Source organism: Mustela lutreola, chromosome 6 (assembly GCF_030435805.1).
Source record: "Mustela lutreola isolate mMusLut2 chromosome 6, mMusLut2.pri, whole genome shotgun sequence".
NCBI lineage: Eukaryota > Metazoa > Chordata > Mammalia > Carnivora > Mustelidae > Mustela > Mustela lutreola.
Window position 1 is genome coordinate 20,648,420 of NC_081295.1, and position 22,305 is coordinate 20,670,724.

Consider the following 22,305-nt stretch of genomic DNA (forward strand, 5'->3'; position numbering starts at 1 on the left):
ACTCGTTCAGGGTCTCCGGGCTCCTCTGGTGGAGCCGAGGTCAAGCAGGATCTGTCAGGGATTTTCTACTTTGCCGTGTTCCCTCTGATTCCCAGCCCTTTCGGTGCCTTGCACCTACAGTTCCTGCCCTAGATGAATGCCCAGGTCTGTGAAACAAGGCAGAGTCAGCCAGGAGGGGGCTGTGCCACTGGAGAAACGCAAGGTGCATGTGCTCCGGGGTCACAGACAGCTGCGGGCGCAGTACTATCAGAAGTCTTGATCTGTATTCTAACCCTCCCAGGCTTTCAGTGTCGGGAGCTCATTTATATATTCTGTCAGCAGAACCGGCAGGTTTCAGCACCTGCACTGCGGCTGGCGGACTCCTCTCGTCAGCCAAGGCTTTGTTTAAAATGGAATTCTCGGCTTGCGTTTCACATACTCTTTTAAACAAAGATTCACATTCTTGAAATTTGATTTGGGGGGTGTTTGCTTTTTGAAGAGGGGGAAAGTTGGGTTTTATGGATGTGTTCTTTAACTGATATATTATTACAAATCCTCGTATTAATGAGTAGGTTAATAGCACAGTAGTGGATATTTCATCTGTGGCTTTGAACGAAAACAAACACATTTCCCTCTGAATATCATCTCTAGGATTTTTCTGTTTGAAATTGTTGTCTGAGGGGCACCTCTCAGTTTAGTGGTTCTGTCGGTTAAGCGTCTTGCTCCGGCTCAGGTCATGATCTCAGGGCCCCAGGATCGAGTCCCGAGGTGGGCTCCCTGCTCAGAGAAGAGTCTGCTTCTCCTCTGCCTCTGTCCATCCTTCCTGCTCGTGTTCTCTCTCTCCCACTCTCTTTTTCGCAAATAAAATCTTCAAAAAAATATTATAATTGTTCTCTGAGTCCTTACGAAGGAGATGAAGCCTCTCTGTTTCACCCGCCTCATCCTCGTTCTTTGTGTGTGTTTAACTGTAGTAACGTGCCACGGAAGGAACTGTGCGTTGTTCCCATGAGGAGAACTGGAGCAGAGCTGACACAGATCAATAGCAGGACTCCTCAGAATGGGCCTCAGTTGTCACAGTGTGTTGGCCAAGGCCAAAGACCAATCAGTTAACGCTAATCATTTGTAGGAGAAATTATCCTTGAGTTTGGAGTAACGGGGAAGCAATTGCAGGTAGAGGCCCTCTCTGGTCTTACTCCATCCTGCAGGAATTTAGTCCTGCCCTCCCACTTTACAGATTAACAACCTGAGGCACCTGCACATTGAGTCGGGCCTAGGTCGGACCTAATTAGCTTGGGTCTCTTGTGATTCCTCCTCACATTTCCTGAAGTTAAAGTTTTTCGTCAGCAAGTACAAACCATACTGCCTTACCCCAGCGTAACACTCGTCCCACAGACACACACGGTATTTCTTCCCATGCTAACCCCCCATGACCCAACTTCCCACCTCTAGGAACATTTAGCAAGTGAAGAAATGAAGGTCTGGATCCATGCTGCCCAATAGAAGAAATAGAAGGCAAAGTGCATGTATAACTTAAAATTTGCCAGTAGCCATGTTAAATGAAAGTAAAAAGAAATAGGTGAAATGAATTTTAATAATACACTTTAACCTGAGATATAACTAAAGATATAGCCCTATAGCCCTAAGATATAGCTAAATTATTACAGCATCAATCCATATTAAAAATTATTGAGGGGCACCTGGGTGGCTCAGTGGGTTAAGCCTCTGCCTTCAGCTCAGGTCATGATCTCAGGGTCCTGGGATCGAGCCCCACCTCAGGCTCTCTGCTTGGCAGGGAGCCTGCTTCCCCCTCTCCCTGTGCTCTACCTGCCTCTCTGCCTACTTGTGACCTCTTTCTCTGTCAAATTAAAAAAAAAAATTACTGAAATATTTGTGGGCAGTCTTAGAAATCTCAGTGTGTATGCAACACCTAACGGCACATCTCAGTTGAGACAGGGCACATTTGAAGCATTCTATGTGGCTCCTGGCTACTTCTTTGGGCTGCAAAGCAGTCCAGGGCCACACCCAGCAAGATTCTTTAATTGACTCTCTTGAGAGAAACTTAATCAGCTTTCTTGTCCTCCCCACCAGTCTGAGGCCACATATTTCTATCCTCTGTGTGCCACTTTTTCCCCCAGCTAAGTCTAATTACAGGGAGATGCTGGGTTTGGCCATAACGGCCAACTCAGCATTTTTCTTCCAGTCCTGGCAGCTGGTGAGACCCACATCCCCGGCCTTGTAAATGACAGTGTAAAGCACACTTCCAAATGTCTCCACAGCACTTTCCATGATGTCCTTTCTCTGAGGGGGTAACTCCGTGGCATTTTGCAAACCCAGGGTGATTTTTTTTTTTTTAATTCATCTTTACTGAAAGACCCATTCTAATCAATGGATTCTTAAAATTCGTGCAGACTTGTAGTTTCCCAGGACCTCAGCAGAACAAGTAAGCATTATACATTTTTTAGCTGTTTTTACACCAGGTGTACCTTTGTTTTGATTCATGATGGTTTCTTCTTCTTCTTCTTCTTCTTCTTCTTCTTCTTCTTCTTTTTTAAATTAGTGAAATACTAGTCAATACATCAGTCCCACTTTGAGCATTATTCACAATGAAACCAAGAACATTATTCACAGTGAAACATTAATAAAGGTCAGATTCCATTTCCACTAAATGTCAAGTCTCCTGGCCATTGACCCTGTCGTTTAAAGTAGATTATCATACAATCCTGGAGTGGGGGGGATGACAGAAGAAGGGTGACAGGTCCCTGGAGTTTGTTATGATGGACTTTACCCAAATGGAAACACTGAACTGTGAAAACAGAAATTTGAATAGGGTAAAGATTGTCCCATATTCCTAATTAGAGGCCAGACTCCACATCTTCCAATAATCTCCATTAAATAAAGGATAGAAAGGATAATGCCTTTTTCGCATCCTCTGGCCTCTTCCTGTCATTGAAGGATGACTCCATCAAACCAGAGAAATGAGTTTCCCCTATTTTCCTTCAACTCTGTATTCCTTAGATTTTGACCTTGTGTCAATCTCTCCTATTCACAGGGCCCTTGAATCTTTAGGTGTAAGGTTGCATTTGGAATCAAAACGATGTATTTTATAAGGGCAGTTTTTTTTCTATCACCTCCCCCCAACCCTTTCCTACATCAGTACTCAGTCCCCATTTTTTTAAAAGATTTTATTTATTTATTTGACAGATCACAAGTAGGCAGAGAGACAGACGGGGGGGTGGGGAGGAAGAAGGCTCCCTCCTGAGCAGAGAGTCCGATGTGGGACTCCATCCCAGGACCCTGGGATCTTGACCTGAGCTGAAGGCAGAGGCTTAACCCACTGAGTCACCCAGGCGCCCCTCAGTCCCCATTTAAATCACAGCCCTTTTATTCACTCTGATTCAAAGGCATTTTTATTTCTTTAAGCGGATATCTTGTGTTCATTTCAAAATATCATTTACTAGCTGTATTTCTGCTCTACAACCAGAAATCAGCTGAGTTGCCTCGGTTTAGAAATGTTTCAGTTTCATCTTCAATCTTTTTTTTTTTTTTTTTTTTTTTTAAATTAGACAGAGATCACAAGTAGGCAGAGAGGCAGGCAGAGAGAGAGAGAGGAGGAAGCAGGCTCCCTGCTGAGCAGAGAGCCCAATGTGGGACTCGATCCCAGGACCCTGAGATCATGACCTGAGCCGAAGGCAGCGGCCTAACTCACTAAGCCACCCAGGCGCCCTCATCTTCAATCTTCATAGTTGACTGAGAGGGATGGATGAGGGACTGAGGAAAGGAAAGGAAATCTAGAATGGAATGGAAAGGCAGAGCTTCATCTACTTCAAGGATTCTTACCTGGATCACGTGAGGAGATGTTAAAAACCTTGGTCCCAGGCCTCACTGTCAGAAGCCCTGGGGACAGGGACCCAAACCAGTATTAAGAACCACCCACTCTTACTCAGTTGTGTCCATTTGTCAAAATTCAGGGGCAGCTTTGCCACATGTAAATTATACCTTATCAAACTTAATATCCCGAAGTATATTTATATGCATGCCTTGAGATTTTTGAAATTGTTGACACCCACCATGGAGAATATTTTGACTACCAAACTAGACTCTGAGATAAAGCTCACAGTCAAAACAAGCATTCATCCATTCAGTAAACATTTAAGAAGCAGTGCTAGGCATTGTTTCTGCCTTGGGAAAACAGAGGTACATTGAGACCCAGTACTTTGACGAGGGTTTTGTTTTATGGGTGAGACCAGTATCCACCAATGAGGATGCAAAATGGAAAGTGTAATATGAATATGTCTATAGAGCAAAAAAGGAAAAAAAGACCCCCAACAAATACACACCCATGCGCGCACACACACATTCCCAGCTCTACCCCCCTGCCTTCTTGAAGATAGAATGGGGTAGGCAGTCTTGGGAAAATTTCACAGAGAAGCCACAGAACATGAGTCCTGGGGCATGATTAGGCAAGGAAGTGGAAAATGTGCCTGTTTTACAAAGGAATGGCTCTCAAAATTTGGTTATTTGGTTCCAAAGTTAATTTTTTTAAAAAGCCATTATGTCATCAGTTGTTTTTTAAAGTGATTTCCACAAGCTTTCGTAGTCTCCAGTTTGTCTGTCCTGCTCTATCTTGTCCCAGTGCCTGACACAGTAGGCACGCCACCCAGTAGGTGTGCTGAACTGAATTGATTCCTTCAGTAGTTTGCCTCGCCCCCGACAAACTGTTATACACCACTGTGTCTTGGGATAATAATAGTAGTGTGTAATTTTCAAAATAGCACCCAAGTTACCTCTGTAAGTATTGCTTCCTGAACACTAAAAATATTTGCCCTTGAAGGAGAGTGCATTTAAGAATATTTAAGTAGTTCCTGATGGTGTGTGTCACGGTGTGATTTGACTTTTATATTTCAAGAAAGCTAACTCTTCTTGCTAACCCAGTTTTTTATTCTTTTTCACTGTTTGATATAGCTAAGGTTTTGGATGAGCTACTGAGCCAAAAAGAAATGATCATGGCATCCCTTACCAAGTCTGTCCTTCCAGCAGATCCGGGACACAGCATTGTGTTTTCCTGGGCACCGGCTGCTCTTTCAGGAGTTGGGGGGCAAAGAGTATGTGAGAGGAGCTGTTGACACTGCATTGAAAAAAATATTCTCAGCGCAGGGTGTCAGCTGCTCTCCCTACACATTTTTGCAGCTTCTATGCAAATTACCATCACTGGTTACTTTGATACCACGGAGCATAACAGGAACATTTGTAGCTTTTTGTTGTGACACGGGAGGACGGGAGGACGAGAACTAGCTCCCTTACTGCCTTTTTTAGAAAGCTGAATAAGATTTCCGGAGGTGCCCTGTGCACTGGAAGTTTTTGCTGCTGTTCTTCCCATTTCTGAAGCCTAAACAAAATGTGCCTTCCAGTGTGTGTTCCATTAAGTAGCCATTCTGGTTGCAGGGAAAGTAGATGAAGCCATGGGAACTGGGTTTAGGGTTATAAACGACGGGATGGATAGGGCATTCACTTTGGTGCTGGACATAGGGTTGAAATCTGAGCTCTCCACTGCAGATGAGCTGTGGGGTCTTGGGCGAGTCACTTCACCTCTGTGAACCTCGCCTTCCTACTTTCTGAAGTGGGAGTCGAGCATCACGGGAGATAACATGTGGTGCTCAAGTGATGCCTGGCACTATTAAATGCTTATGCCATGTCCAGCCTCTTTACTCTGCCCTTGTTAGCATATATATCAATTTTTGTCATCCTCTTGTTGAAAAACTTTTCAGGGTTCCCATTAGCCTCTGAGAAAGAAACGTCGTAACCTGATGTTCAAGACCCTTCACCATTCCTGTATGATCTACCTTTCTACCACATCTGCCCTTACACTTAATAGTCATCTCACAACCAAAGCAAGCCGCGTCTGTACCCTCAGTGGGCCTCGGACACTCACTCTCCTCCTCCAGGATGCTTTCTTCCCATATCTTAGAGTCTACCACGAGCGAGGCTCATCCTAAATGCCCTTTCTTCCCAGGCCCTCAGGCTGGAAAAATCCCTTCTTCATCCGGCACTGTGTCTCTCTCTCAGCACAGGTGCTCAGAGAGGCTTCCCCTGGTCAAGCCTCTCTTGTCTGCAAGGAGGCCTGCGGGTGGCCCCCTTCCCACTGTGTCCTCACGTGGCCTCTCTGTACCGATACAGCCCTGATATCACTTCCTCTTGGCACAGGGCAGACCTATTAGCCTAGGACCTCATTGAACCTTAACTACCTCCTTAAAAGACCTGTCTCCAAATATCGTGATAGTGGGGGTTAGAGCTTCAGTATATGAATTTGGGGGGGGACACTATTCAGGCAATAACACATACATATAAAAATACTGCCAGCTCCTCTGAGTGTGCGTGCGCGCGCATGCCCCTGTGTGCTCTGTTAGTAGCTTGCTTCTTTGCCACGGTCATGCAGAAAGCCCACAGAGCAGCAGATGGCTTTGTCGCTCACCTGTGGGAGCCCTGCCCGGCAGGCCCAGTAGAGCTGCCTTCGCTCCTCAGAGCCCCCCGGCTGCCACTGCAAGGGCTTCAGGAGACACACACCGTCTCCTGAGCAGAGCAGTGCCCTCGCAGCCCCTCCTGGCACCTGGCTGCCAGTGAAGGGGAAAGACATTGACCCACAGCAGGGAAGGGAAGCGATCAGGGTACGAGAACAGGAGGGGGACATTTTTGTTTTAAAAGAAAGAAATGAAGTCTTTCCTTTTACTTCTCTGCTAAACACTGTCCACGGGTGTTTTGTTTGGTTCCTCCAGATTTCTCCAGGTCCCCGATTCTGAAAGCTGCTAAGGAAGTCCTCAGCTCTACCAGTTTAGACCCTTGGTAGGGTCCTTCCTTAACACACCCCTGACTTACAGAGGGAGGCTGCTGGGTTACGAATAGTTCTTATTCTGCTAGATCAGAGGCTCCTCAAGCCATCGTCTGCCTGCAGGTTAGCTGGAGCCACAAGTGTTGCATTATGCTAAGTATTTATTCTCACCAATAATCTGCTGGAAAGTGTGGTTTCACACTTCTCTGCCAGGACGAAGGTTCTCACCCCTTAGTGAACCAAGTCACCTGGGGAGCGTCTACAAAATCCCGAAGCCCTTGCTTCTGCTTCTCCTCCCATCCGTGAGAGTGAGATGACCCAGGGCCTCCCTAAACCTGTACTATTAACCGCCGTGTCATCGTTTCCTTATTACTTTCTCAGAGGTTTCTTATTAAGTTTTTCCAATATAGGATGCCCCCCCCTTTTTTTCCTGATAAATTCCAATGATGAGTTCATTTTTTAAAATAATTTGTTCTGGGGCACCTGGGTGGCTCAGTGGGTTAGGGCCTCTGCCCTCGGCTCAGGTCATGATCCCAGGGTCCTGGGATTGAGCCCCGCATCGGGCTCTCTGCTCGCCAGGGAGCCTGTTTCCCTTCCTCTCTCTCTGCCTACTTGTGATCTCTGTCTGTTCAAATAAATGAATAAAATCTTTGAAAAAAAAATAGTCTGTGCTATTATGGAAATTTTTGAATTTATAGGAAGTAAACAGTATAGCCTAATGGGCCAACCCCCCCCCCCCATGAATCCTTCAGCGAGCTCCCAGTTACCCACATTCTGCCATTCTTGTTTCATCTGTACCTGGATTATTGTTGCTGTTTTTTGACTCTGCAGTTTTGTTTCATAGAAAAAAGATAGAGAGTGCAGGCGTGTGTCCTGCTCATGCATTGTCTCTGAACTAAAACATGGTTCTGTGTCCGTACAGGTATTTCCCCCACCGTATGGCATTTAATCCTCACAATACTCCAAGGCATTTTTCCCCACATTTTATAACTGTGGAACCTGAAGCGCTAAGAAATCAAATGTGTGCAGCCTCCCAGCGAGTAAGTGCTCGAGCAGGGGTTAAGGGCCATTAAAAAAATGCATAGATGTTTTAGTTTGGGTAGAGGGATCACTATATAATAAAGCAAATGTGGTATAATGTCAATGTTAGAAGCTAGGTGCATGTTCAGTATAAACTTACTAAATGTGCAGATATGAAAGTGTTACAGTCTGGGGAGATGGGTAGCTGTACGCTAAAGCAAATACAGTATAATGTTAATGTTAGAACTAGGTAGATAATGTAAAAGTATTAAAACTATATATTTGCAGTTTTTCACAATAAAATGTTGAAGGGGAATTCCAACAGAAGCACACTTTGTCTTACCCATCAAACAGTGGACAAAACACACAAGCTATTTTCAGTTATTCCCTATCCTATTCATGTCTTCGCAAAGAAACAGAGTAGAGACTTGGTTGAATTTTAATTTTAGAAATGTCAGGCCAGGGATAGAAATTGCTTGGAGGTGTACCTAACTGACATTGACTGGTGAGGTCCGAGAGCACTCTGAAAACCCCTGCAGGAATAGAGCCTCCCTGGGGTGGTGCCAGTGAGCTGACAGCTCGGAAGCCACCCCCCATGCCCCCTCCCCCACCCATTGTGGCTCCTGGAAATCTAGAGCTCCATATAATGATGGATGGTCCTCTTTTCCAGTTCTGGCCCTTGGGTGGGATTCCATCATTTACCCAAAGGAACATTTTATGTATATTCAGCCTGCATGTTGAAGCCTTTCCTTCTCATGGGAAGACATAATCCATTTCTTTTATACTACATCAGAAATAGAGCAGCCCACAGCATTCCATTGTGTAACATAGGCCCTACCTTGACTTGGCCTGGCCAGGAACTGCTGAGCAACCTGTGCTATGTTGGGAGCAATGGTTGGAGGCAAAGATACTCTGTTCAAGGGATTCCCGAGGGTGTTTCATTGCTGAAGGTATAGCCAGCAGGCCCCTTCCCACTCCTGTAGAGAACCCTGTGTGTCCCAGTGGCCCAAGCGTGGTTGACATTGGAATTACCCAACCTGCCCTTCTAGCGTTAGCCTGCTCTGCAGGAGGAAGCTGCTCAGAGATAGGAAAGCCACCACCAGAATCCTCCAGGGTCCCCACAAATTGCAAAACTATAGTTACACAAGGAAACCAAGAAGTTTCTAGTAACCACCTTTCCCACTGATTTCCAAAATTCTGATTGAGTCTTGGGGCCCATGTGACCCTGATGTTCATACCGTTATACTAATCTCCTTTCACTCTGCCCTGAACAGAAATTAAAGCTCTCAAAAGGTACCTGTCCCTTAAGTTAACTAGTTCCTCAGCTTCCTTTATCCTGAAATGCTTAGGCAGTCCTGGCTAGAAGGAAGAACGGGCTTTGTAATCACACTGGATGTGGACCCCCAACTTCTCCCATTCCTAGCTGTTAGGACTTGAGGAAAAGTGCCTAAGTTCTTTGAGCCCAGCTCATAGGATTATTGTAAGGTTGGAGCTCAGATAAAAGTATGTGAAGCCACCTAACATAGTGTCACTATGAATAGCTAATGTCACTAAGCATTGGTTTCCCTTTTCTCCCGTGTGTGATATATTGTAAGGTATGAGATGAGGGCTCATATACCTGCCACTAGCTGGTGGTATGATCACGTCTTTTTGCATCTGTACACCTCCATCTCATTATCTAAAAATGGCCTGTTCTCCAAGATGCTGCGACTTTACACCACATTTGCTCCTTAGGGGGATCCTTCAGACTGTGGGGGCACAGGGGAAATTCCTGAGCATGGGGCAGCCCAGAAACATTGAGAACTGGGACTGGTGAGCTTGAGGTAGGGACAGCAGGGGAGAAATGATCAAAATGACACCAAAATCTAAAGGTTAGCATTTCTAAAAACTAAGATCACCACTGGGGAGTTTTGTCAAGGCTGGGTTACAGCACGCTAAGGAGTGTGCTGCTGGTCCCTTCTGCATAGGAAACCTATTGCAGCCCAGGCCCCTTCCGACTCCCTGCCCCAGGGAGGCTCCCGGCTGCTTCCAACACGCCACTGCAGCATTCCTGCCCACGCGTGTTACTGTGCCCTCCTCCCAACAATGATCTCCATTATCATTTCGTGTGTTTTCTAAGAGGTTGTTTGCTCAGTTTTGCATGACAAACATCGAATCTGTTGTCCGCTTTGCTGTTTAGCCTTGCTTGCGGATCTTCCGTCCGTATTGTGGGCTCCTGCCTGCTGCAGCCATCCAGACACTCTGAACGCCTTTACTTTCTTCTCCGCAGCTGCAAGGAGCCCTGTCGTTGGGCTTAAACGGGAGCAGATGGAAGTAAGCAGGGGTGTGGAGGCAATTAGAGGTTTTCTTGCTCCCAGCAGTGGGGTTTGTTCTTTCTTTGGGTTTGTGGCTGTTCATGCTCATTTCTTCTTTCATTTGGGCTCTGTCAGGCTCTCGGCTTTCTTTTCAGGCTGTGTTCTGCTGCTGGCTGCAGGAAGTTGCGAAATGGGGTGACTTCGTTGCTTATGGTTTGGGATCAAACTTCCCACATCCAGGTATAGATAACGTGTATCATGATGACAACGGTGCTTCGTATTTGTAACCCATTCTGCCGTCTAAAGGGTACCTTCACCTACATCACTGTCCCGTTTTGTCTGCTTTAAACTCAGGAAGAAGCAAAGGCTCTTCTCATTCTGCTAGAGTGGGAGTTTTTCCTTGTCTTTACAACATCTCTGCAGTCAAACCACAAAGTGGAGAGTTATAGAATGAAACTGTAGCCTTCTGCTTCATTCCTTTTCTCTTTCTAGTTTCCGTTTAATATTTTCCAAATCCTTGGGGCTCCTGGGTGGCTCAGTTGGCTAAGGGTCTGCCTTCTGCTCAAGTCATGATCCTGGGGTCCAGGGATCGAGTCCCAGGTCAGGATCCCTGCTTGGTGGGGAATCTGCTTCTCCTTCTCCCTCTACTTGTCCTCTCTCTCTGTCAAATAACTAAATAAAATCTTAAAATATATATGTATATTGCAAACACTTTATCAGCACACTGCTAGATTGTCTAGACATTTAAATAATTGTAACAGGTAACATTTTCCACAAGGGAGCTTCCCATCTAGTGGAGGAAACAGCTGCCAAATGTGAGTTTAAGCAACAGTGCCCCGCACACAGCAGGCACTCAGGAACACGGTGTTGAATGAGTGGCAAAGAGATGAATGGGTAATGTAACCCACTAAAGTTCTGAAAAGCAAGGAGAAGAGCGAGGGAGGAACTGAAAGAGACCTAGTCTTCAACGCGTGCAGCACCCTGGGGGTGCCTGGGCGTGAGAAGGCAAGAGGACCAGGCACCCTTGTGAATCGTCTGCGTTAGTGACTTGCCATCCATTAGTGCAGCTAAACAAGAGCCAAAGACATCAGAGGAAACCTATAGATAGAAGCTTAGAAGAATGAGCAGGAAGATGTCGTGCTCTGCTCTGTAGCGCAGGACAAGCAGAAAGAGGGAAAGAAGCAGGCAAACAGACGACTGGACGGGAGAGCCTACCGGGTCGCAGCCCCATGCTGAGAGCTGGGAGAAGGCAGGGGGGAGAATCAGGGTTCTCCCTTGATTGTCGGGACTTGGTTGGGACTTGGCCCACCCTGCCATGCACAGGAAACAGTGAATCAATGCGACTGTCCCACCCCCACATGATCAAGTGTGGGGGATAAGCCAAGGAGCTGAGAGACTGGGAGATCCATGAGAGCCGGAGGAGCTAAAAGGAAGGCTTCTGGAGGGTAAGATCAGCTTGGGGCCTGGCACGTGAATGAGGTGTGGGAACTGCAAGAGATGGGAGCGTGGAGACACGCACCATCCTGGGTGGAGATTGTGCGGAGGCCATGGGAGATCGGTGGAAGGCGTGGGGGGCCCTACTGCGGAAGGCTTGCAAGCCGAGCTGGAGAGCTGAGAAGAGTGCTGAGCAGGAAAGCAACAGTGAAGTGTGGTTAAGTGGAACTGTTGTCCATGCCCCGAATTCTCATTAGTGTCCTGCAGCCGCAGATGCTGAGCTCGGGGCTCTGCGCTAAGAGAAGGGAAGCTGAGGGAAGCAGACCCCTCCTTGGGATGGACACTGAGCCTTTTCAGTGTCTCCTGGAGGCCCTGATACACTGCAGCCCAACTACCACCACTCGGGTGGTGGACCAAGAGTAAGAAAAGATCCTCCAGTGCGACTGTGAGGAGACACTGTTTCTGTTGGTTGTTTTGGCTGCCACGAAGCTGTGCTAAGTTTGAGTGTTTTCGGAGAGCTCCAGAAGTTTGTGCTGCAGAACTCTAGGTACTTTATTATGGAGAATTTTATTTATTTGTTTATTAATTATCAAAATGTAGTTGACACACAATGTTACATAGTTTCAGGTATACAAAATAGTGTGATTCAACTTCTCTGTACACCACAAGTACCTGTCCCCATACAATGCTATTACAGTCCCACTGACTGTATTTCGTGTGCTGTACCTTTCATCTCCGTGGCTTATTCACTCCCTTTCTGGAAGCCTGTACCTCTCACTCCCCTTCACCTATCTTGTCAATCTCCCCCCCTCCAGCACCCACCAGTTTGTTCTCTGTATTTATGGATCTGTTTCTTTTTATTCATATATTCTTTCATTTTTTTGTTTTGTTTTATTTTTATATTCCACATACAAGTGAAATCATATGGTATTTGGTGTTTCTGTGTCTGGCATATTTCGCTTCGCATACTGTCCATCCATGTTGTCACAAATGTCATTAGGGTGAGCTTTTAAAAATAATATCCACGTTAATACACACCCTCAGTGTAGAGTACTTAGAAAATACAGGAAAGCACAAAGGACAAAACAAAAGTCACTATTAATCCCATCACTCAGAAATAATCATACACGTTGCTAGTATTTTTGTTCAATGTCCAAACTCAGTGATTGCACTTAATGTTTTAGATCTTATTTTTACAACTTGGCAATATGCCATGAATACTTTTGTGTGTCAGTAAGGTTATTTTAGAGTATGACTCCAGGGCTATCTCCTATCCCACCATAAGAATATGCCATAGTTTATCTAATCAGGTAGGAAAACAGCCTCTTTTTTGCTTATTTTGGTTGTTTCCAGTGATTTAGGTTTTAACCATTTAAAAAAACATCATACTATAGTATTTCTAGATAACCTTGTTTTTATTGAGTGACTTGCCCAGTCAGACCCAAGTGAACATAAAAGTTCTTCAGGAAGTTTTATCTCATTTTTGTTGTTACTTTATCGAAATGATAATCAACCCCTGAGTGGAGAAACATTGTTTGTGCCGTACTGCTCTGAGAGTATTGAAAACACAAGCAGACCAAGCCCCCTGCTGATGGATATCCCCAAATGTAGAATAAGTTTAGGGGTCTCAGTTGAAGCAGATAGTCCTTAGAATTTAAATACCCTGTGCTTGATATAGTGAAATTTCAGTTTAAAAAAAATTTTTTTAAGTAACCCTCAATATTATCTTCATGTAGATGAAGAACTTCTTAACTCTCTCCCTCTACCTACCTCTTGCCCGCACCTCTCTCTTCAAGACAACTGTTTCCTTCTCGACGCGGGATGCTATTTGAAGGGCTGGTTCCTGCTCACTTTATTGTAAGCTGTGTGGAAGAGAAGGTGGCAACCTTATTTTTCCTTTGAGGCAGAGTTTGATTTGCAGAGGCCTGGAACTTCCTGTTTGTGTTTCTTTTCCAGTAACACATGTGATTCACCACAATTCAAGGTAACCCCATCTACAACGCCCCATTTTTTTCAAGTGGAATTTTTCTGTGGGAACCATAGAATAGAAAGGAATCCTGTAAGCCTTCCATGAAATTGTGCTGTCTGCTTCTCATAGTTCTGCAATATAATTGGTTACTTGTTTTTCTGAATAATTTTTTTATCGTCCTATGCTTATCCGAATGAGGTGCGCATCAAAAAGCAGGAAGTGAAGGTCAAGGGGCGCCTGGGTGGCTCAGTCGGTTAAGCAGCTGCCTTCGACTCAGGTCATGCTCTCGGGGTCCTGGGATTGAGCTCTCCCGTCAGGGTCCCCGCTCGGCAGGGAGTCTGCTTCTCCCTCTCCCTCTGCCTGCTCCTGCACGTGTGCGTTCGCACACTCTCTCTCTCTCTCAAGTAAATAAATAAAAGCTTTAAAAGGGAAAAAGAAATGAAGGTCAAGAAAAATAAGTGTTCTATTTCTTTGAAAAAATTACTTTAACTGTTACTGGTGCATAGGGACAGAATTTTTCATATTGAACTAATAGTTTGCTAAGGCATTTTGCCAACTCTGATAGTTTATCTGCAATTTCTCTTTGGTCCATATAATCAGTGACATCCATAAATATGAGTTTTAGTTCTCCCTTTCCAACACTCTCCCCCCCCCCTCTGTCTCTTTCTCTTATTTTGCCACTTTGCGTAGGACCCACAGTACAGTGTTAAGCAGAGTAGGGACAGCACACCTCGACTTGTTCTTAATTTTAAAGGGAAGGCTGCTAGCTAACATTTCATCATTGAACATGATGCTTACCATTGGGATTTGGTTAATACACTCTAGGTTAAGAACGTTCCCTTCTGATCCTAGTTTGCTAAGAGTTTATGTTTTTTAAAATCACAAATAAGTGTTGAATTTTACTCAGTGCTTTTTCTGTGTCCATTGATAAGATCAAGGGTTTTTTTCTCTTTTAATCTGATAATGGGGAACTTGCTGTCAGCAACTTGATTAAGTTAAATCACCCTTGCATTATTGGTAAAAATCCAAGTTAGCCACGATATATTCCGTGCACTATTGGGTTCATTTGCTAATATATTTTTAGGATTTTTATTTGTATTAATATCTGAAATTGGCCTATAATTTTCCCTTATCTGAACCTAGTGCGTATTGGTTTTGTTTTCTTTGAGGGAGAGACGAGTAGATTTTTAACTGATGCGTCAGTTTCTTCAATGGTTATAGGACCGTATTTTCTGAAATTCTTCATCTCACTGAAATTTTCAAACTTAATGACATACAGTTGTTCATAGTACACTCTTATTTTTTAATCTCTGTTGTATCTATAGTTTTATTCTCTCTTTTATTCCTAATATTACTTTGAGTATTCCCTGTGTTTTTCTTGATCGATTTTGGTGATTAGCCTGTCAACCTTTTCAAATAAGCAGCTTTTTCTTTGTTAATCTTCTCTAGTATATATTTGTTTACCGATTTTATTAGTTTCTACCCTTCGTTTATCCTTCTTCCGCTTTCTTTGCATTTACTCTCATTCACTTTCTTACCTCTTGAGTTGGCTACTCATTAATTTTCCATCTTTTTTTTCTTTCCTAGGATCAGATTTAAGTATTTTCCTCTAACTACATTGCTAGTGGAATCTTCCCAGTGGTATGATGGAATATTTTCATCATCACTCAATTTTAAGAACGTCGTCATTACCATAATTGTTTCTTCTTTGATTCATGAGATACTAGGCATGTCATCTTAAATCTGCAAACAAGTGAGAGTTTTTTAGTAACCATTTTGTTTAGGAGTCTAACTTTTAAAAATCTGTTGTTGTTAGAGAATGTTTTCTATGTGAAACCAGTTCCACAAAATTTATTGAGACTTGGTTCATAGCCTAGTGTGTGATCGATTTCTTAAAAACATTCTATGAATGTTTTTTTTAAATCCATATTCACTGATGGGTGCTGGTAAGATAGAACTCTAAAAATAAACCCCTTAGATGAAACCTCTTAATCATGTTGTTCAAGTCTTTTACGGACTTATTAATTCACCAGTCATTCAGAGAGGTATTGTTAAAATCTCCCACTGTGTTTGTCATACTGTCCTTACAGTTCTGATAATTTGCTTTAATCATGGAAGAGTGTCAAAGAGTCCTTTGCTGGTACAGTCCTCTTTCTCTCAAAACATGGATTCCTTTCTTTAGCTTCTAAGTAACTATGAATCTCGTTTCTCAGAAGCCCTGGCCTCAAGGCATCCACCTTCAGATTACCTTTTTAGATTTCACACTGTGGGCCGTTTTCAGGGGGAAAGAGAAGAGTTACTGTGCTTCAAGGAGCCTTAAAGTTTGTCTAGTCCAACCAGTATCTGTTGATCCAAATTCTGCCGGGACATTTCCAGTGTCACATAGTCTCTACAATCTTTGCAAAGTTCTCATCATTAAAACAAGCCATAAGAAAATATTCTTCTATGTAACAACCCATCCGTTTTTGTTTTTTTTTTAAGACTGCTTAAACGTCTTCTTTTGCTTAGAGCCAAACAATTTTCAGTTTTTGTATTAGTTTGTCCCAACATAATTTCAGGTCTTTTCAATATCTCTTATTTTCTGGACAAGTTCTAGATTCTATATACTCATGGTTTGAGAGACTTTCAAACTGTACACACACACATATGTGTAAGTGTGTGTATGTATCTCTCTCTCTCTCTCTCTCTCTCTCTCTATATATATATATATATGTTTTGAAAATATCTTATTTGATAATGACTAGGGAAGCCCCTCAGAAAAATATGCTATATTGAGGCTAAAACCCACTGACCACATCATATAGGAATTTGTCTCTCCCAAGAGAAATAGTTGAGAAGAGAGATTTATGGCTCTTGTCTCTTGTTTTAAACTGTACACCAAGATCCATGCAGTCCATGCCCTGAAGATCAGCAGCAACTACAGGAGGAAGGGAAACAATACACAGCAACAGATTTCCTTTTATATATTTGAAAAAAAGTTCCAACTTTGTTTAGATATTATGCCGATTTGCTGACATAAAGTAAATGTTGTATTTGGAAGTTTTAGAATTCACAACTTATACACGGAGGGAATAGTAAGAGGTGTCAGAAGATCTCCTCCCATTGTGGAAATAGTACCCTATTGTGCTTGCAGGGAGTTGGCTATAAATCATGCGCATTCTACCCCCTTTCCCTTATGATCCTCTCCAACCATCAGGGAAAGCAAACCCCAGCTTGGTGCCCAGAATTCTTCAGACAGTTAAAGAGTCCCACCTTCAAACAGACTCACAATATCTTCATTACTTGATACAATGCTTAGCATTTACTTAAAGAGGAAGAGAGGGACACCATTGCCCTTTGAAATGGTGTCTGTCTCTTGGTGCCTAAAATTTCATTGTTGTTGCAATTGAAAGACTCAAGAGTTCAGATTTGCTAAGAATGGGTCAGTGCAGCCTCTAGTGTGACAGCTCCTTCCTTGTGATCTGTTAACCTCCTAAGCTCAGCCTGACTGAGGGGAGGACCCTCATGATAAGCAGCAAAACTTCTTCTCTTGGTTAAGTCAAGCTAGGTTTGTTAAGTAACTTAACCCAACACATTTATAGAACAAAAGTTCCTGTCTTTCTGTTTCTGAAACCTTCTCTTAAGTGAGGCCAAACCTAATGCTGTGTTTCATTAGGCACGGCATTAGATCACACTGACTTTCCTGTGCCATGTCAAACAATTGACTCAAACTGAAATTACTCAGCTAGCACCCCCCAAATCTTGTTCACACGTGCTGCTGCTCAAACCACACGCCCACCTTCCTGTAGTTATGCGACATCTTTTTTTCAGGCCCTCACATTTTCCTTCACTAATTGTATCATCTCAGTTCTGGCCCTATGACCCTGACCTAGCAAGATATGTCACCTAACATTTCCTGTCCCTCCAAACTCATCTGAGTATTTTATCAGGTAATTTTTCCCTATCTTCATCGAAGATGTTGGCAGAGTTGTTGAAGGGCTCAGAGCCCTGTTCTGTGTCCTTTGGAGTCTACCTTCTGAGAGGACACGAACTCATTGATCAGCTCCATTTAAATATTACCATTCCCTTCATTGCCTTGGTATCCAGCGCACATTTTCCTGTCTCCCAAGGGAATGTGAGAAGCTTTTTTGGATGATCCACTGCTAAAGTCCATAACGAACCACATTTCTCTGATTCCTTTTAAAATAGGAAATGGGCTAACCATCCCTATCCTGTATGAGGATTCAGACCAAACACTAAAACACTTTCATGGGATGATCCAAACTGGGCTTTTTTCATCCAGCACTCCGTGATACTTTTTCTGTAAGACCAATCTATTTAATAAAACCAATTAATGTTTGAGATTTCAAATATGAAAGTGGGACTGAACTTTATCCAAAGCTGTTTTTACTCATTTTGTGGGCATTTGGTTCAACAATTTTCCTGACATGTGCTGAACTATTAAGTACTAGAATGTGTCAGCTAGAATGTTAGAAAGAAACCAAGTTCCCCAGTACCATTCCACCAGTCAACAACCCTGCATGTCCCTCTACCAAACCCTCCCCATCACGTCCTACATCTAGATTAATTAATATTGGCTTGGTCTACCAAACTCCTTCTGAGCTGTGTGCCCCTCTTCTGGGTTCTCCCTTTGCTGAGCCATTCTACATAGAGATAACAGACCAAGTCACTCGCTCAGAGCTCTTTAGGGCCTCCCTTCTACACTCCAAACTAGGTCCATCCTGCTCCCTTGGCTGATAGTCTCCTCAGAGCCACCTCCCCATTCCTCAGACTTATACCACCGAGTGAGGTCATGACTGTTCCCTAAAAGTCTCCCCTGCCTCCCAGACTCCCTGGTGCCATCTTTGCTGCCAGTGTTCCTGAGGTGGAGAATATTCCAATCAATTTCTACATTTAGAAATCTTGCTCCTCTCTTATGCAATAAAATAAATGCTTCTCCTTGATGAAGTCTTGACTGATCCTCCACTGAAAGGGATTTCTTCTTCTTCTGAGCTCCTGTTAGTGCTGTGTAACTACCAAGTAACAGTTGTGTAGAATTGTTTCTCTCCTTGTTTTATCAAATGTTGCTCTAGGGCTGGGACAGCGATTTATTCACCTGTTTAGCTCACAAAGGGCCAGGCACCTAGTAAATGGGACATAGTGTTGGACAGATGACTAGATGGATGGATAGATGATGGTGTTGAGATTCAAAGGAGATAAATAACTTGTCAAGATCACAAAGTTTTGGGTAATAGAATTGATGATAGAGTCAGTTCCAAATTCAACAATAAGGTATTCATCCAACACTGTACCACATTCTCTTCCATGGTTTTGCTTTGATCTTTCTGTGTAAGTATTAGTCATAAAACATCCAATTTTAAGAATTAGACCCAAAGTTCCATATTTGACTGTAATACCTCTTGTTTTAGCACATGTAGAAATATATACTTGGGGGAAAGGCATGGTGGGCTTTTCTTACCACATTCTTCATAAATAATATGAAAGAAGGAGACACTGCTACTTTGAAAACCTTTTGCCACACAACTTAAAACATCTTCAAAAACATTGGAAACTTTGGTCTTTCCAACTGCGAAAATCAGAATTCTCTTAATGGAAGAATGCACTTGAGTCATACTGTGTCAGCAGTTTTGGGGGGAAGGAGTGGCCTAGGAATCCAATGTCAAAAATAAGAGCTTAAGCCCAGGGATGAAATGGTTACCCTATGAGGGAGGTGGTTCTGGCTTTCTCAGGCTACCCAGTAACAAAAGCATGATGTTGTCAACCTGAGCTAGGGCTGATTAGCTTCATTTGAATCTGAAAGGGAGCCCACATCCTTCCTGTTGCCACGGGAAGATGCTGAAAAGAACTCACAGAGAAAGCAGATGGACTAATATGTGTTATGTTTCCCAGACGTCCTGTCCCCAGTGCCTCCAGAACACTGCAATAATTGGGAATGAGGTTGAAAGAGGAAAGAACAAAGGAATGAAAGTATAAAATGCTGAGGAAAAGCCAGCCAGAAGCTATTCTTTTTAATCTGCTTCTCTTCGTGCTTTTTCAAATGTGCTTCTGTAGATAATGGCAAAGGGAAAGAAATGTGGGGTCATTTTTTCCGTTTTCAAGTCAAATTGTTATCTTGCACAATAGACGCACCAGGACTTGCTCTCATTCATGGGTTGACCAACTCCCACTCCACCACTTTCAAAAGTGAAGGTGGCCAATGTGTCTTTTTGTTGTTCTGTGATGTCGGAGCCTCTTTCTTGCTTTTTAACATAAGTTCCCCTAAAGTCTGGAGGGCTGAGGCCCAAGCCATTTATTTCAGCAATTCAGTCAAATTTTCCAATTTGCCTTCAATGTTAGTTTAAAAAAAAAAAAAAAAAAAGACATGAATCATAGCGGCATGATTATGGATAAACCAAAAAAAAAGAGAGAGAGATGAAGAGCAGGAAAGAGCCTGCCTGTCTAACATTCCTTTTCTCACCAAGTATCTCTTGAGTTACTCTGGTACAGGTAAGATTTATCAGTATTAGTGACGTTAATGTCTTGCTGCCGAAAGTCACCACTGAAGGAATCTGGAACCATGTAAATAAAGGCAGGGACTACTTCAAAATGGGCGAGTATCTTAGTGACAGTTAAACACACTGTCACTCTATGTTCAGAAGTTCAAGGCGTCAGATTTTAATTAGATATAACAGGACACAAAGAGAAATGGGGTGTAAATTCTAGAATTCTTTCCAGGGGAGCTCATGCAATATTTCTGGAGGTCTTCATAGTAAGCAAGATTTCCAACCCTACACATTGCAGGCCTTTATTCCTACAATTTCTTAATTCTGAATTTGTTTCCACGCATAGATTTTGAGCATACATTTGCTCAAAATATTTCACAGGGTCATGAATGCTATCTATCTTGCTTGTGTTGCAACTTTACCCTATTAGTTACAATTGAGTTATCATTTAGATAATTGAAATTTTTTACCTTTTAAGGAAAAACTCTGGAATCATCTAAAAAGTGTGTAATTTGCCTGAGAGATACAGAACAGCAAATTATTTGATGCTTTGAAAATAAAAAGAAATAGGGCAGAATCTGAACTAAAAGAATAACCGGTTCTCTGCCCTCTCCTGGGATATTTTATAACATCTTGGGTTCACCTTTCAGTAAGCATCTGTTGGGTTAAGGCGCTCTTAAGTTTTTCCATTTAGAAATATAGTCTTGGGGCACCTGGGTGGCTCAGTGGGTTAAAGCCTCTGCTTTCAGCTCAGGTCATGATCCCAGGGTGTCCTGGGATCAAGCCCCCTATCTGGCTCTCTGCTCAGCGGGGAGCCTGCTTCCCTTCCTCTCTCTGCCTGCCTCTCTGCGTACTTGTGATCTCTCTCTGTCAAATAAATAAATAAAATCTTAAAAAAGAAAAAAGAAATATAATCTTATCATATAAAACCCACTTATTCAGGTGCACTGGCAAATGGCACTGTCCCTCCTTTCAGGGAGTCCAGTCTGTCTATTAGAAACATGATTATTGGGGCACCTGGGTGGCTCAGTCATTAAGCATCTCCCTTTGGCTCAGTTCATGAGACCAGGGTCCTGGGATCAAGCCCCGCATCAGGCTCCCTGATCGGTAGGAAGCCTGCTTCTCCCTCTCCCACTCCCCCTGCTTGTGTTCCCTCTCTCCCTGCCTCCCTGTCAAATAAATAAATAAAATCTTTTTTAAAAAATGATTATTATTGCCATTAAATTTTAGCTGTTGCTCCAGAAAGACAGTCAAGGTTTGTGTTGCTTGTGAAAGATCAGCAGGCAGTATTGGAGCTGCAAATATTTTTTATTATTATTCACATCACCTGCAAGCAAACAACCCTTAGGAACTGGCACAAACTTAAAATGTGAGTGCTAGAAGAAATGTTCAAGATGATCTGGGTCAGGGGCGCCGGGTGGCTCAGGCAGTTAAGCATCCGACCTCAGGGTCATGAGATCGAGCCTCACATCAGACTCCGCACCAGGCTCCGGCCCTGGGCACGGAGCCTGCTTATGATATTATATTCTCTCCCTCTCCTTCCGCCTCTCCCCCAGCTCTCCACATATCAAGTGTGACTCAACCATTGCAGAGGCTAGACCCAAGAATAATGAGTGGCTTACCTGAGGTCTCCAGTGGGTCAGATTACTCCATTCACCTGTTAGGGAACATATTTCACTGCAGATGGTTGACCACTTTTCATCAAACACTCTTTTCAGTTACTGAGTACGTTACCAGTGCTGTCCATAGACTTACAATTTAAAACACAAATGCAGACAACACGGGTCATTTTACATTTTCTAGGAGCCGTGATGAAAAAGCAAAAAGAAACTCCTGAAAGTAATTGTAATAATATATTTTATTTAGGATGACATGTCCCAAATATTATAATTTTAACATGCAGTCAGTATTTCAAAATTTATCAGTTGCTGACTTTACATACTTTTCTTCCCATTAAGTCTGAAATCTGGCTAATAGACTTCGCACTTAAATCACAACCACATGCAGTTAGAGAGGATGTACCATTTTGGACAGCACAGGTCTCTACTGCGAAACAGCCCCAAGTTTTGCACCATACCACAGGCTCTTAGCCTTTGAAATTGTAAATACCCCTGGGTCTAGTTCACATTTCTTTTGAATTTTTGCTCTTAACATGCCAAACTTGTCTCCTAAAAACCCAAGAGAAGGAAGCAAACACAAACTGCTGTAAAACGAGTGTATCTATTGAAAACACGGTCCAACTCTTGCTAAGATAGTGTTACCCTGTGATATATGACTCCTGCCTTCCTCTAATTCCATGAAGTT

The 22,305-nt window shown here is 43.2% G+C and overlaps 1 protein-coding gene across 7 annotated transcripts in view; it reads left to right on the forward strand.

Annotated features, from left to right (window-relative positions):
* Positions 1-22,305, forward strand: part of FYN (FYN proto-oncogene, Src family tyrosine kinase) — a 209,934-nt gene that overhangs the window by 102,209 nt on the left and 85,420 nt on the right. Inside the window, exon 1 of one of the 7 annotated variants that reach the window (XM_059176826.1) lies at positions 11,144-11,561. The exons of the other annotated variants lie outside the window; for them this stretch is intronic. The gene's annotated coding sequence lies outside the window, so the exon portion shown is untranslated. Of the gene's footprint in view, positions 1-11,143; positions 11,562-22,305 lie in introns of those variants that run through there. 7 annotated transcript variants of the gene reach the window in all.